At 47.1% G+C, this 12,709-nt stretch overlaps 1 long non-coding RNA gene across 1 annotated transcript in view; it reads right to left on the bottom strand.

Annotated features, from left to right (window-relative positions):
* Positions 1–12,709, bottom strand: part of LOC138526236 (uncharacterized) — a 205,468-nt gene that overhangs the window by 66,743 nt on the left and 126,016 nt on the right. Inside the window, exon 2 of the long non-coding RNA XR_011283573.1 lies at positions 835–942. This is a non-coding gene — a long non-coding RNA (uncharacterized lncRNA). The remainder of the gene's footprint in view (positions 1–834; positions 943–12,709) is intronic.

Below are 12,709 nucleotides of genomic sequence, written 5' to 3'. Positions count from 1 at the left end.
GAGTGCTCATAATGCCCAGGCCTCTTCCCTACAGTAGTACCAACAAGGTATTCTTTGAGTTTGCTGCTCAGTTGGTGCTGCCTTACCGGTAAAGCTCTGCGGTCGTAGTCTTCAACTGTTTCAATACCACATTTTTCTGCCAATTCCGTTGCATCATTGATGATTTTCACCCAATGGCATTCTTGTCGAAGGTTGACGAGGGCAGTTCTTGTCACTTGAATTAGGTGACTCGCATCTGGCAAATCAAGATTCTTTAGTAGACATGCACATGATCTTTTAATGTGTATGAGTAACTAGGTACATCATAATTATTAGAAAAACCTTTACGTTTTTCAGTTAAAGCATTTTTACTTGCTTACAAAATACTGCCGTGGGGAACTAGATTTACATTTTTACTCCCTACAAATCATTTTACTTCCAAGTTTACAAAATAGGGAATACAATAGTCCCACTTCAAAATCTTATCTGCAGCACTGAGTACATACGTAAGCAGTGATTTCAAGTATTTATTTTCGTAGCTTACTTTTAGGTCAGTCCTATCTGTCAGGGTAATACTTTACATTTGAGAGATTAACAGTTGCAACCTGTTCAAACTCTGCCCCTAAGAAAAAAGGAAACCCGTGGTTCCCAAAAAACTGAAGTGAAGCATGCGTTCAGTGTCATACAGTTTGGAGTTAATTTTGTGGTGTTCTCTGATTTAATGGAAGAGAAACAGCCATCTTTAGTGTTGAAACAACTAGGACAAGGCTGCAATGCATAAATAGATGTGGACTAACAGATCAGATTGTGAACATATGCTTTACATTTTCAATATGTTCCTTCACGTTCATTTACCTCTCACAGCGGTCACAGATAAGGCTGGATGTCAGCTGCTCAATGGTGGTACTGTTTGCTGGCGTTGAGAACACAGAAAGGAAGGAACTCCCACACAAAGATGCAGGTCTGAAAATAATAACAAAATATCAGAAAGATTAATTTGCGCAACACCAGACCATATTAATTTTGAATAGAGTTTTAGAGTTCTGGGGTGCACGCATCATGCAAAGACAGACTGGACCACAGAGGCTTTGCACATGACAGACCTAGAGACTGACTTCAGGCCCGGCAACGATTCATCTTTCTGTGACTCAGAGGGACGCATGTTATGCACCATTGCCCTAGGATCTCTAGGAACTAGCTCTGTAGGCCGCAGCAGGCCCAGGCTGAGTGTGTGACTCAGGCAAGGAGCAGTTTACATAATGTCGTGTCACAATGTAAAATCCTAGTTAAAAGCATTGCAAAATGTATAGGCAGCAAGCCACAAATGACTTGGATTTCATCTGCCTGTGGTTAATTTAAGCAGTTTAATTTGCATAAGCTGTTGCTGTAAACTGGGCTCAGGAGGGCACATGAACACAGTGGTGAGGGGCAATGGGCACATGGGCAAAGTGAGAAGGGGCACATGGACACACTGGCTGGGGTCAGGGGCACATGAAACCGGCGATGACTTATCTTACAGCAGGAAGTAAAAATGCCTTCAATCCCTCCCCCACATGATCTATAAAAGACAAAATGTAACGTTAGTAAAACGAATTTGGTGCTGGCGGCATCAGCGGCTTGCTTACTTTCCCTAATGTAAAGCCGCTGCCATGCCAGCACTGAATTCATTATACTAACATACTTGCCAACCCTACAGATTTAGGCAGTAGTCTACTGCTTTTTAAGCGCCCTACCGCCTACAGATTTCAGTGACCGATCCTACTGCATTTTACAGTGGCAGGTAATTTATGTGACTCTAAGGCCGGCTGCAGGACATAGCATGCAACACATTAGTCTGTCTGTACAGTGGGCTGGTAGGTGATTTACTTTTTAGTCCAAGTTTAAACGTGTCATTTTTCTGCACTGGCCATGGGAGCAAGCGGGCTAATGTGTTGGCAGGCAGGTTAAGGAATGGAGAAAAGGTGAAGGAGCGAGGAAAAATATGCTTTGGCAAATTAAACAGTTTTGTGTAGGCATAGAGTAGAGATTTGTCAGGCTCTGCCAAACTGTAGTACCTGGCGGTAAAATGGCAACAGCTGGAAAATAGTTTGATTACCTTTGTGTATGAAAGCAGTTCCTGGAAAATGCCTATCTAATACCTTTGCACAAGTGAAAACGGTTGGCTTTGTGAATGCTTGTTTTTAGCAGGACTTCAGTGCAAGGAACAGATTTAAATCAAGTGGCTGAATTCACACTTGGTTAAGACATTTGTATTATACCATTAGCATTTACACCTGCAAGTTAGCCATTGACTCACCATATTACTTAGAAATGACACTGGTAGGCCAAAGTCTGATGTTACTTCTTGATAGAGCTAGCTCAAAGAGATCCTTGAAGGATATGTTTTGGGCAGAAAGGGACGGGTAGCAGGGGTGTTGCTAGGTCTGGAAAAGATCCAGGGCTCTGCTAATTTTGGGACTATCGGGACTGGGGGCTAGCTAGCTTTTTTGGTTGTTAGCCCTGAGCTTCTATCTGGGGCTACAACCAAATGACACAGGGCTAGAGCACCACTCAGCCCCCCCCCCCCCAGCAATGCCTCTGACAGGTAGTAGGTGGGAATAGACATGGGGATTAGCATGGCATGGGGCATATAATGGATGGGTAAATAACCAAACAAAACTCGCAAGCGGTGTTGCCCTCCTCATAATTCATCTCCCTCCTAGTCGTACTCCAATGTAATCCTTTTGGCTATTAGGTGAGGCTTAAGTACCACTTAAAATGTCCAACTAAAAATCCATAAGGAGACCAACCGAAGTGCCCCCTCTCTTCCCTGGTAATTAAAAAAAATAGAAGGGGTATCCCAGTAACAGGGCATCCGTGGGGGCATGCAATGGCAACCTGTGACGGCTCCACTGCAGGGGGAGAATGGCCGCGTCCCTGACCTGCGCAGAATATCGACGCTGAGCTGTGTAAAGAAAAACAAGGAAAATACAGGTAAATGGGCCAGATGTAGAAGGATGGGGGGCAGGGAACGGGCAAGAGCTTGTGGATGCGTTCACAGTGGCATAAATTCAAATATACCACACTCCATTTAGGATTTGCTAGACACGGTTTGGTTTTAACAATGCATTCTGGGCCCGGATTGTGTGACTTGTAGTATTGGATTTCCCCATTATAAATACAGGACTAGATGTCCCAGAATGCATAGTTAAAACCAGGACTGGGTTATCATCTCACCAAAGGAATGGGGCTTGTTGGCATGCATTGGTGCGGCCAACTTGGAAAAAAAGACCCACGAAATAATGACTCGAGGAAAAATGACCATGGTCCGCATATACAACACCAAGTCGCTCACATTCAACATGCAAGGCAGACTGGAAAACACGTGCTCTTTTTGTTGGAACACGTGAGTTGGACCAAAACCTATTGAAAACTCATAATCACATAATAATTAAGGGCATCCAAAGGAATACATGTGTGCATACTACTAATTTACTTGCTTTTGAGAGCGCACCAGCAAAACGGAAACACAAGGTTTTTTTTGCAATCGTTATGTTAAAAGATCTGACTTTGCATAATGTTTCGTGCCCAATTTATCAGGTGCTGGTAATGTTTCTGCCTACCTAGAAGACCTCTTGCAAGGTCAATTTATAGTTAAAACGTTGGCATAATGTTCTGGTATGCGCAGCTATCACTTTAGCACCTATGCAAGTGCAGACAACCTCACTATGAAAAAGTACATTTTGCGATCAACAGACTTTAGTGATTTATAACAACATGATCAGGGTTGGCCTTAAGGGATATACGGGTTTTCTGCGTGAGAAACTAACATAGTGAGCACTGTTATATGGCATTTTTTATATAACTTCCTACAATCACATCATCGCCAATAAAATAGGGTATACATGCAACAAAAATAAATCGAGTGCATACACTGAAATGCAATGGAGCTCAACATCATTAAAAAAAAACAAGCCTCTCTCTGCAGTGTTCAAACACCCTGGCACCGAAAGTGTTAAGGCATACTGAAGACACTGTCCTCCAAGCTGATGTTCCTGAAAATGCAGGAGGGACTCCGTTTGCCCACGAGATCTACTGCACACACTTGCATCTTGTGACTGCTGATCTGAAGTGCACAGGGCACCCAGAGGGGGGGGGGGTACGTGTGTGTTATTATTCCTCACATCTTCAAATGGACAGAAGGTATGCATGCAAGCCGCTGCCAGCACAGTGACTCAGACTGAGTAACGAGGGCCGGGGGAGGATGCGAGGGGGCCCATTTCAAAAAGATCTCTGGGGCCCCTTGCCTTCTGCTGGGAAATCCCACCTGGATATATCAATCACAAACATGTATTGATGTGCTGTAGTTGACGGTGTTCAGATGCAAAATGACAATAGAAAATGTATATTCGCTTTTTTGCTGCACAGGAGACATTCATTGGTGGATTTGTGTATCCCAGGAACACATTTTTGACATTATAAGGCATGGGAAGAATTATTGGGAAATTCTCTGTTTGGTTTCTCAGGCTTAACAACATGAGTGAGGTCCTGCCTCGACCAATTTGTCCATTGGACCTTAGGGCACTGGTTGTGTAAGAGGTGGTTGTAAAGGAGGCACGAAAGGCTGTAGAAGCAAATCCTAAATCAGCCCTTTAAAGTATGAAGTATTTGCTGGTGACTTGAGGTTTTGAAACCACTCAAAGAAGTGATCCTCACATGCCACCTGTGAAGTAAAGGAGATGAGACCAGGGATCAGATGGGCAGTTGGGTGGGTACCAGTAAGGTTGCCTGGGCTGAGTTGAACATGGGTCTGAATACCTCAATAACCAAAAAGCCAGGGAATGCTGAATGGACCAAGTCATGGTGGACATTGGTGATCAATCCAGCCTAGGGGGTAAAGGCCCCTCTTGGGACCAGAGGCAGCTGCAATGGTCTTGACTGATCGCTGCAAGAAGTATGGTGACAATCCTGTGGCGATTACCTCACCGAAGTTTAATCAGGCATAGTAAAAATGCTTCACCACACACCACCTTTTTGGATTACATGACGCAGGAGATGGATTCAGAGTTTTCTTCAGTCTGGCTGCTACCTTGCCATTAGAGAATTCAATCAGAGCCCTGCTGGAAAAGGTGTAGTGACTTAGAAGAGTTTTTAAAGCTACTCACCTATGTAACCCAGCCCCTGGGGAAAAGACAGATACAGATTGGTCCCTAGAGACAGGTGAGCATTGTAGCCAAATGGAGGGAAAGAGAGAACCAGAACCAGCAGGACCACAGTATAAAAGGAGACTGAAAGAAATGCAGAGTGAGGGTTGCAGGGTTGAGGTCAGGAGGTGTGACGGTGGATGAAGAAACCAGGAGGAGGACAGACAGAGGAACGGACTGGTGGAGTGTTGTTGGCAGAATTGGAGCAGAGTGCAGGTGAGGTATCTCAGAGTGATACTAGCTGTGTATGTGTTGTGTAGTCTAGTGTGAGGAGGGGGCTGTGTAAAAGGTGAGTGAGAAAGATAGAGAGGGAGAGGTGTAAGGGGTATTAGAGAGCGAGTCAAAGCGAGAGCGTGTGTATGGTGATAATGGGTGGAGAAAGTGCAAGACAGTATTGGTGAGGGTGGGGAGAAGCAGAATGGGGTGAAGACAGTGGTAGGAGATAGCCAGAGAGAGTGTTGTAAGGCATGGCTAGAGAAGAGTGGTGAATTGAGGAGATGGTTTTAGTGAGAGTTGAGGAGATGGGTGTAGTGTGAGGAGAGGGGTTTAGGGATGTCTAGGCTAGGGAGGGAGAGACATTGGGGGGGGAGTACATGGGAGACATCAGAGGGACACCCAATAAAGTACCCCCCCTTCCACCTCAGTGCATTCCATCAAGCAAATCTACCTGCTTCAAATATTGATCTATCCATATCCACCCCTCTCAAAACTGAACAATCTACACATAGATAACCATAACAGTCGATATGCTGTTTTTTTTTTAATGAAAAATACAAACCCTTGATTCTTCTTGGGGACTTCATGCCAATAGCTTGACCTAACTTCAGAGGGATTTGATCAACTCCTTATTAACCCCCAGTAGCCCAAGCGTGTACATATTGACGCTGGAGCAGGGCTACCAGCCCCCAACCCAACAATTATGTCTGGGGACAAAAGACCATTCGGCATCATGGGAGTATTAGCCTTGGAGCCAAGTTATTTTCCTCTAGTAAGCACCAAACAGGTGTGTGTACTCCGAGGGTTTAGCTCATCGGAAATGGCCAGATGAATGCTGCAAAACAAGATGCCGGTCTGTTTTAGAAATAGCCAGCCTGCAAAGGGTCGACAGATAGCTGGTATCAGATATTTTGTTGACATTGACTATAGGCCATTGCTTTTAGGCCCATTGTATTCTGATACAGAAAACCTGTTTGCTAATGGGGGTAATAAGATCCCAAAGCAGGATACCAAACTTAGGTGCATAGTAGTGGAGTAGAAATGTATGCTGCAAACAGAGCACACTTTGAAAACATGCTTTATGGCATACGGCAAAGCGAAACAACGACAACGTATTTAAATAAAGGCAAGCCGTATATAACAGAAAAACATGTTCTTACCAAGAAAAGATGTCCTATTTGTTGTACAATTTATTTCCATTTTATGAATCAATTCTACACTGTTTTTGGGCTGCAAGTCTCCTAGACCAGCATGACGCTGTGAACATGGGCCTCTGGGTGCTTGTAGAGGTGCTGGGGTGACAGTTTTCTGAGGCACTTTAGGAGGGTCTCTTTAGTAAAAATGAATTTTGTGCTGCTGCTGCCATCGGCACCAAATTCATTTTACTACATTGCAAATATGTGCCGGCGGCGGGCAGCTTAACAACATTGCAAGCCGCCGCCGGCACATATTTGCATGTTAGTAAAATGAATTCGGTGCCGACGGCAGCAGCAGCACCAAATTCATTTTACTAACGTGCAAGTATGTGCCGGCGACGGCTTGCAATGTTGTTAAGCTGCCGCCGGCACATATTTGCAATGTAGTAAAATGAATTTGGTGCTGCTGCTGCCGTCGGCACCAAATTCATTTTTACTACATTGCAAATATGTGCCGGCGGCGGGCAGCTTAACAACATTGCAAGCCGCCGCCGGCACATATTTGCATGTTAGTAAAATGAATTTGGTGCCGACGGCAGCAGCAGCACCAAATTCATTTTACTAACGTGCAAGTATGTGCCGGCGACGGCTTGCAATGTTGTTAAGCTGCCGCCGGCACATATTTGCAATGTAGTAAAATGAATTTGGTGCTGCTGCTCCTGTCGGCATCAAATTCATTTTACTAACGTGCAATATGCGCCGGCACAGCGGCAGCTTAAAAACATTGCAAGCCGCCGCCGGCACATATTTGCACGTTAGTAAAATGAATTTGGTGCCGACGGCAGCAGGCAGCAGCACCAAATTCATTTTACTAACGTGCAAATATGTGCCGGCGGCGCCGGCTTGCAATGTTGTTAAGCCATGGCGGCTTAACAACATTGCAAGCTGCCACCAGCACATATTTACACGTGAGTAAAATTAATTTGGTGCTGCGGCCGTCGGCGGCGACCGCCGACCGGTGGCATGGCGGTCGACTGGACTGACTTATCTCGAAGTCACTGGCCTGGCCTCCAGTGGGGTGGATGATCGTGGATGGATCAATGCTTGCCTGGACACAGCAGCCTCAGAGAAGAGAACCACCGACCACACACGTTTTCCGCTGCTCGCCGCACGTGCAATAATCAAAATGGAGGCCAATACAAGCGTCGCAGCACGCTGTGGCCACGCCCCCTCCTCCTCTGATTGGTCAATGGCCAGAGGTCGCAAGAGATCGACAGGGGTCGCTGGCCAATCGCCAGCGGTCGCTCTTGCGACCTCTGGCGACCCCCAAATGACGTCCGTGCAACGAGTCAGGTTAGTTGTTGCACTGACACTTGTAAGTGCCCACCCTGATTTTCCTTCCTATCTCATGCCTTCCTTCCATTCCTCTCCCTTCCCCGCACTGCCAAAATTCAGCCTAAGGTTCTGCCTACCCTCACCTCCTCATTTACTTGAACTCCCCCTTCTCTGATTCCACTGGGTTAGGTGCGCTCGCTGCTGTCTGCCCGTAGTACTTGCCTCGTTTCCTGTTGCTCAGGGGCCTTCCTGATTCTTACCTTGGGGCCATTTCCCTGTTCCATCAATTCTGGGTTCCACCTTGAAAGAAGCCTTTGCCTTTGAAACCCACTCTGGCGACCGCGTACCTGAATGTCAGACTCCAAAGAATTGTGGGTTCCTCTTCCATTCACTCGTGTGCAATATATTTTAGCTTCTGTAAGACAAAATCGGTGACTGGGAAAGAAAGACCTAATCACACCACCCCCAGATTAGCTGCACAGAAGCAAGCAAGTCCAGTCACTGACAATATGCAGTGCACATGTATTATGAGTCACCCGGTGGGTGGGCACATTGGGACTGGCCAGCCTTACTCCTCCCTAGGCCATCATATTGGCCCTCAGGCCACGTCCAGTGTTTACTTCAAACGGGGCAGAGGCTTAGGCCCTGCTGAAGAGACCATTTAACCACCAGATGGCCTCATTGGGCAGTGTATACCTTGACTGGTACAGGGATTTATCTCTCCACCAGGAACCCCCAAATTACCCAATGAGCCCATTGTCCATGACCTGTGACCATGAGCAGTGGCTTATTGACTGATGCAAGTGCTTAGCCCTAGCCCAAACACACTTTCAGGCTATGCCAGTTGGTTACCTTGGCCTGGAAAAAGGTTTCAGCCTTGCCCCAGAAACACCTGAGACCCCAGATGGCACCACTGGTCTAGGCTGTGACCATGCCCAGTGGCTACTTTGACAAGAACAAGTCCATCGGTTCTGCCCCAATACCTCTTGAACCACCTTAGCCCCCACCCCCCGGGCCTGTCCTAAGGCCATGCCCAGTGTCTATTTTAACCAGAGAACATCCAAGTTCCCTGATCGCCCTCTTGGGCATGGCTTGCATCCATACCCAATGTTCCTGCCCCAGGAACCCACAAATCACTTGCATGGCTGTATGGCCCATGGCTCGGCCCTATGGTTACCGTAGCCAGGGAACACCATTGCTCGATGGGCCCTTAGGATGTGCCCTGTAGCCATGTCCAGTATCTACTTTAACTGGTGCATAGCCTTTGGCCCTATCCTTGGAAGCCCCAAATCACCCAGTGGACTTTATGGGCATGAGCCAAGTACATGCCAATTGGCTTCTTTGGCCCCTTCCAAGGGAACTCCTGATCCCATGAATAAACCCACCAAGTATTAACTGCAGCCATGTCCAGTGGCTATTTCGCCTGGTGAAGGGATTTTGGACTACCTGATGGGCCCACTGGGCTTGGCATACACCTTTGCTCAATTTGTCGCAATTTGGCCTTGCCGCAGGAGCCACAGAACACCACAGTTTGGCCAAAACACATTTATGCCACATTGATTACCGTTATGCACAGTGGCATTGTGTCCCAGTCCATGGACCCCCCTCCACCTTCGAAACCACCTGTTTTGCTTTTTTCTTCAAGTCATCGCAGATGTCATATTCAATATTATCTTTATGTTTCAAAGCTTTGCATACGGGATCTTTCTCCTTGACAAATCCGTGGCTCACTGCAGCCTTGGCCAGTGGCCAATTTGAGAAAATTAAGGACTGCAATGAAACTGTGGTTGATATTTGGTATGTTTTAACAAAGTCTGTTTCCCCATTCTCTTGTTTTCGCAAGATTTCACTGTGAGAATATCCTATGAGAACGTTAAAGCCTTTCTGATTATCACAAAGACACCTCTTGCAAGATATCGTCATTGCCACACCTCACACCACTTTCTCGGGTGCTTTGTATTACATTTATATTGTCTAACAAAAAGTACCTGTTCTATGAACGGGTTCTATAGACAGACATGTTAATACTCTCATCAATTGTTGAAAATCAATGGGTTGTTTGATGTGCTTTGCAACCTGAAGTAAACTGCACTGAGAATGGGAGCATGTGGCTGGCTGACATACCCCACAGCAGTTTAGGGGGGAGGCAACTGCTGAATACTGGGACCTTCTCTGTTCTCTCCCCACCTGTCGCCTCAGCCTGGCCTGGTGCAGTTCTTTGCGGTGCTTTGTAGTGCAAATATCTCGGAAAAAGTGCATCCTAGTGCCTTGAAACTTGTTCCTCATGTCGAGACTTGTCCTCGACATGAGCAAGCAAAGAGGAAGGTCTTGAGGTGCTTCCGGAACTGAAGGTGGTTCTCCTCAAGTTTCAGAGACGCCGGGAGGCTGTTCCAGAGGAAGGCCCCAGCAGAAGAAAGGGATCTACCACCAACTCACTGCTTGGAGAAGCAACTGACCCTGAAGGAGTTGGAGGTGGATGAGCGAAGTGCTTGTGAGGGCAGATATTTAGCAAGAACAAATTAAAGGTATTGAGGTCCTAGACCCCAGAAGGACTTGTGGACAATGCAGAGGGTTTTGAACTTCATCCTTGCTACCACTGGGAGCCAGTGCAGAATTTTCAGTCCTGGAAAGATACGATCCCTGGGCTTGAGGCCAAGGACAAGTCTCACGGTCCTGTTTTGGATGAGTTGCAGAGGGCAGAGAGTAGAAGCAGCCAGATTGAGGAAGAGTCTGCTGAAGTAGTCCAGCCTAGAGAGAACCAGAGCTCTGCAGACAGCGAGCTTCTGGGGGAAGGAGAGGAAAGGACGAATACCTCTGAGGAGGTGCAGCTGGTAGTGTGACTTCTTAGAGACGTCGGAGAATTGCAGAGAGAAGGAAAGTGTGAAGTCGAAGATGAAAACAAGGTTTTTAGCCTCACAGGTGGGAGCGGGAAGAGGGCCAAGGGAGGCCGGCCAGAGAGTGACAGGAAAGGAGGGAGCAGGTGTACCGATGAGGAGAATCTCGGTCTTACTGGCATTAAGGCAGAGATCATTGGCAGCACACCACTCCTGGATAGCAGAATGACAGTCAAAGATGAGAGAAAGAGAAGAAGTGGTGAAAGGGAGCCTGAAAATGAGTTGGGTGTCCTTCCGCATAGCACTGAAAGTTGGGGCAGAGAGTGGTAATGCGGTGGGCAGGAAGTGCCAGGTATTTGTTGCACAGCCAGGGAGAGAGGTTAGACTCCTGGGGAACACCACAGTAGTAGATGGAACGGGTGAGGTGGATCAAATGGATGAAGTGGATGGAGTCGGACAGAGTAGACTGAGTCGGACAGAGTGGATGGAGTCGGACAGAGTGGATGGAGTCGGACAGAGTGGATGGAGTCGGACAGAGTGGATGGAGTCGGACAGAGTGGATGGAGTCGGACAGAGTGGATGGAGTCGGACAGAGTGGATGGAGTCGGACAGAGTGGATGGAGTCGGACAGAGTGGATGGAGTCGTGGGCGGAACGAATGGAGCGGGCGGAACGGATGGAATAGACAGAACAAACCGTGTTGATGGAACAGATGGAATGAATGGAACGCATTAAGTGGATGGAACGGATGAAGTGGATGCAACGGATGAAGCGGGTGGAACGGATGTAGTGGAAGGAACTGATGTAGTGGAAGAATGGATGTAATGGTTGACCCGGACGAAGCGGATGGCACGGACAAAGCGGACAGAACGGATGAACTGTACTGAACGGACGAAACGCACTGAACAGATGAAACGGATGAAGCGGATGGAACGGATAAATAGTACGGATTAGACTCAATGAAGTGGACTGGAAAGATAGAATAGACAAAGACTTAGTGGATGGAGTAAATGGAAAAGACGGGAAATGAATGGAAAGGACGGAACAGATGGAAAGAATGGAACAGATTAACTGGATAGAATGGATTGAACTGATGGAATGCATAGAACGGATGGAATAAATGGAACCGATGAACCGATGAATAGATAGAATATTTGGAGTGCATGGAAAGGATGGAGTAGATGGAAAGGAAGGAGTGGATGGAAAGGATGAAGCAGATGGAGCAGATGTCCTGCTCTCGTGCTTGGTCTCAGGCGCATTACTGATAATCACCATATCACACTACTATGCTTACTCCCCCTATACACCATCACTCAACTAGAACACAGCCATGCTATGACACATTCGGCCTAGCTGTTCTCATACTAACATGACCCCACGTACACCTCATTATCCTAATAAAACACAGCTAGCTGAAGCACATACCGACTAGTTTAGGTGTTTCCTCAGGCCTAACGCAGCCAGATCTCAGTCTGGGTGTCCACCCTCCAGACTGATCACATTGCAACTGATTTCTTGAGCACCACACCTTCCGCTATAAAGCAGCTATCATGCAACAACCACACCAGCTGCACACATATCTGGTGCGCCCACGCACCATACGACACTCTCTCGCTACTGACTTGAACTGCGGTTCCCGAGGGCGTTCATCCTACCAGCGCTTTGAGGTCATACCAATGATACATAAGGCGCTATATAAATGCCAAGTAACATAACATAACAAGTATAACAATTAGAGACAGAGATAGAGGAGAGCAAGGACCCAAGTTGGACCGGGAGGGTCGATCGGAGAGGAAGGAGGTCAGCCAAGCCAGGGCCTGACCGGTGATACCCAGGTTATCATAGAGACAGTTGAGCAGGATGGCATGGTTGACCGTGTCAAAGGCAGAAGAGAGATCAAGTTAGATGAACCCACAATGGGCTTGGAGTTGAGGTTGGAGAGCAGGTCTTCACAGATGTTCAGGAGAGCAGTTTCCGTGCTTCTGGCAGCTCTGAAGCCAGACTGATGGTCATGGAGCCAACCAACT

Source organism: Ambystoma mexicanum, chromosome 1p, assembly GCF_040938575.1.
Source record: "Ambystoma mexicanum isolate Mex_15411 chromosome 1p, UKY_AmexF1_1, whole genome shotgun sequence".
NCBI lineage: Eukaryota > Metazoa > Chordata > Amphibia > Caudata > Ambystomatidae > Ambystoma > Ambystoma mexicanum.
This window is presented reverse-complemented; position numbering and strand designations above follow the sequence as displayed.